Genomic DNA, 4,221 nt, shown 5'->3' on the forward strand with positions numbered 1-4,221 from the left:
GGTTGGTTCCACAGTTTAGCTATTGTGAATTGTACTGCTATAAACATTGATGTGGCTGTGTCCCTAGTATGCTGTTTTTAAGTCCTTTGGGTATAGTCTGAGGAGAAGGATAGCTGGGTCAAATGGTGGTTCCATTCCCAGATTTCCAAGGAATCTCCATACTGCTTTCCATATTGGCTGTACCAATTTGCAGACCCACCAGCAGTGTATGAGTGTACCTTTTTCCCCACATCCTCACCAACACTTAATGTTATTTGTCTTCATAATAGCTGCCATTCTAACTCGAATGAGATGATATCTTAGAGTAGTTTTGATTTGCATTTCTCTAATTGCTAGAGATGATGAACATTTTTTCATATATTTGTTGATTGATTATATATATCCTCTTCTGAGAAATGTCTGTTCAGGTCCTTGGCCCATTTGTTGATTGGGTTATTTGGTTTTTTGGTGCTTAGCTTTTTGAGTTCTTTATATACCCTAGAGATTAGTGCTCTGATGTGTGAGAGGTAAAAATTTGCTCCCAGGATATAGGCTCTTTGTTCACCTCACAGATTTTCTTCTCAGTAAAGGAAACAATCTGTAGTAAGCATTTTTGACAAATTATAGGGCTATTCACTTAAAAACTGAGGATCTTTTCCTTTAGTGTCTGATTCAGTAGCTCCTCCTTTCCCTCCTCATCTGCTTCAGATACATCCTGCAGGCTCTGAGAAGGTAATGTGGACAGTGCCAGATAACAACAGAAAGGAGAGTCAAAAGTTTTGGAGAGGTAGGGAGGTGTAGCAGAAGTCCCTGCAGCCACAGTGTTGTGCTGTGGGAAAGGGAGACAGAGATTCTGCGTACCTGAGGTCACTGCTGTGCGGAGACTCCAGGGTGAAGCCACCATCACCATGTCTCATCAGAAAGCAAAACCTTCAACTGAGGATTTGGGGGATAAGAAAGCAGAAAATACATTAAACTAAAAGTCACTGGACAGGATAGCAGTGAGATTCACTTCAAAGTGAAAATGACAACACATCTCAAGAATCATACTGTCAAAGACAGAAAGTTCCAATGAATTCACTCAAGTTTCTCTTTGAAGGTCAGAGAATTGCTGATAATCAAACTCCAAAAGAACTGCAAATGGAGGAAGAAGATGTGATTAAAGTTTATCAGGAACAAACGGGGTCATTAAAGGGCTTAGGTATTTTATTTTTTTTTCTTTTCCCTCAATCTTTTTTTATTTTTAAAAATAGTTCTTTTGTAATGTGGTGTTCAGATGGAATTGAAAACTGACACCCATCTCTTTAAAACATCTGGTAATTTGAATTCAGTGCTCATTATTCACTATTGTTTGTTTTCATTGTGCTGATATTTTGGTGATCAAACCTCAGCTCCCTTCATATTGCCCTCTCCTTTTAAAAAATTACACGTATACACAGAGAGGCCACTTTTTTCAGGACTGTGCATTTTCAGGCCTGTGGTGATAAATAAGATCAACCAATCTGAATGTCAAACATACCCTGAAATCTTCAATGCTAGAGGCAGTCATTTTCATGTGCTCAGAAGTTTCTGCCTGGTAGCTCTTCACTGCCACCTGACTGCTTGCCTCCAGAAGGGAGAGCAGGAGTAATCACAACACTGTCTCTGTCACAGTTGGCCTTGAAGTTCTAGCATGTGATTGCTTCACTCCTGGACTATGACTTTCAGTGGGAGATGGAAGTTTTTCAGAGAACTGAACTGTGGGAAAATGATCTTTCCTTAACTTGATGCTACTTTTAAAATATGAGGGTCTGGACCAAAAGAGGAGGAATATCAGCTTTGGAGTCAAGATGACAGACATGGTGAGAGTAACGACTAACTCCAAAGATGGCTTCACTAAAGAGAAAGCATTTTAAGATTAAAAAAAAAAAATCATCAGAAGATCCTTGAAAAGTTCTAATTTTCATTAGCTATTAATAAAGTTATTCATACAGAAGCATGTACAGCAGAACACTGCTCCTTTGATTTTATTTGTACTTTTGGTCTGGGATGTGGGTTTTAAATGGACATTGTCTGTACCAGCTTCATTAAAATAAACAATATTTGTAAAAACCTTAAGAAAAAGAAACGTGGAGAGCGGGGCTGGGGATGTAGCTCAGTGTCAGTAGTGAAACACTTGGCTAGCATGTACAGGGTCCTGGGTTCAATCCCCAGCTCCACCAAAGAATGAGAGGTGGCACCAATGAGTGAAAGGACTACCTGAGCCATAAAATCCCTCTTTGCCACTCCGTCAAGCAGCAGGAAGCAAAGAGATCATCCTGCTCACCTATAGGAGCAAGTGAGAAAGGGTTCCAATGTCAGTTGGCATGTTCCTGCTGCCATCCTGGCCTTTGAACAGGGATACATGGCTGGAATCCATAGGAAGTAACTGGCACAAGGCAAAGACTGTTTTAGGACTGGCCCTGCTCCCAGCTACTTATTGGCACACTGTGAATAACAGCCATACTACCATGGGGGCATATTCTTAATACCTCTCAAAGTTCCAGCACCAGGCAAGCATGGTTCTCAGAAACACAAAACAGCTTCTCCCAAAGGGCATGAAAATGAACAGAAGTGAGCCTTCCTCATCCTTGGTTTTTCTGTCTGAAATGGTAAGACGAATGTTCTACACTATGGGAGTCTGGGTAGCACTGTTGAGGCTCTGGAAGTGGTCTCTTCCATCCTTCCTGATGTCCCCTACTCCTCCTAGTGGCATCAGTTAGCCTCAGCACTTTCCTTGGCTCATTTGCATTCCAATCTGATCCTTTTCTTTCCTTAGAGATAAGTACCTGTCATCCTGGGAAAATCAGCTTACTCCTCCTTTAAGAAAGGGAGCCTTCACCTGGGGTCACTCACCCCAGAGCTGGCCCATCATACATTCTGGGACATCAGGTGTCTCCTGGGATTACCCTAGGCACACCAGGACATAAAGTCACCCTAACCATTTGGATAATACTCATCTGACTTGTAAGAATTAAATAAATTTACACCTTGGTACAGTGTGTGGCATAATGAGGGATTTGATTAAGGAGCCATTGTTAACAATAGTCTTCCTTTGATTTCAGCTTGCTGTGTACTATGTGACCTGGTATTTGTACCTCCCTTCCATGTCTCTCTTCTTTCCTCTGTCCCTTTATCCCTGTCCTTGGCTTATTGCCCTCTTCATTTCTGGCACCAGACCCATGCCCCTGACTGCTGGCATTACCGAAGGTTTTACAACTTTGCTTACCCTCTTTTTGCTTGATCCCAAGGCTGGTACCAGCCAAGCCCATTATTCTGGGTCCTCACCTGTGTGATGAAGTTGTTGCATCACTACCCCGACCTTGCTCTCAGACCTGGGCACTCCTAGGAGTTAGGGGCAGGGTGGGGTCAGGGCTGAAACCCATTTGCACAAGACACATTCCTATTTTATGTTTTATTAACAAGTTTATTTTTCAGGCGAATACTTCCCTTTCCACCCTTCCTAAGTTCACCCTTGGGCTCCTGTACAAGGATCTCACAATGTCTTCTTTTTATAGGTGGAAACATACCCTGAAATCTTCAGTGCTAGAGGCAGTCATTTTTACGTGCTCAGAAGTTTCTGCCTGGTAGCTCTTCACTGCCACCTGACTGCTTGCCTCCAGAAAGGAGAGCGCAGGTGACCACAACACTGTCTCTGCAGGGAGTAGGGGGTTGGGGAAAGGGAAAAGGCACCTGACTGGCTCAATAAGTAGTTTAAAATCTGAACGAGGACGGGAAACTGAAGTCTAAAAGGGATCTGGGGCCAAATATTATCCCTCCCTGAAAAAACTGAGTTCCCAAGGGGGCGCCCGCATTCAGATCAGTAAGATGAGGGCGGCACAGGGTGTTAGCTGTTGCCCCCAGTTTGCTCCAGTTTTCGGTCTCTGTTACAGCCCACTGCTTCTCAGGCTAGAAAGCGCTGCGGGGACAGCTGCGGCTAGGCGGGATCCTCACGTAGAGCTGATCCGGCCTGGGATTGCTGTTTTCATTTCCCGGGAGGGTAGGGAGGCGCAAAGTGCAGGCAGGGCAGAAAGAGGAGCCCGAAAACCAAGAGCTGTCAGTCTCTGACCGGGAGGCAAAATACGAGAAAACAGGTCCTAGTAAGCGTGGCCGCGAGATGGCCCATCTGATTGTGCTCTGCCGGGCTCCGAGGGCGGTCAGGTGCAAAGGGGCGGAGGCTCTAGTGCTCCCGCAGTGCGTTCGGGGCGGGCCAGCCGGCGGGGC

The 4,221-nt window shown here is 44.5% G+C and overlaps 1 pseudogene; it reads left to right on the top strand.

The window, feature by feature from the left end:
• Positions 1 to 482: 482 nt before the first annotated feature.
• On the top strand, positions 483 to 2,086 carry LOC125614037 (annotated as a pseudogene).
• The last annotated feature ends 2,135 nt before the right edge of the window (positions 2,087 to 4,221 follow it).

Source organism: Marmota marmota, unplaced genomic scaffold, assembly GCF_001458135.2.
Source record: "Marmota marmota marmota unplaced genomic scaffold, marMar, whole genome shotgun sequence".
In the NCBI taxonomy this organism is placed as follows: domain Eukaryota; kingdom Metazoa; phylum Chordata; class Mammalia; order Rodentia; family Sciuridae; genus Marmota; species Marmota marmota.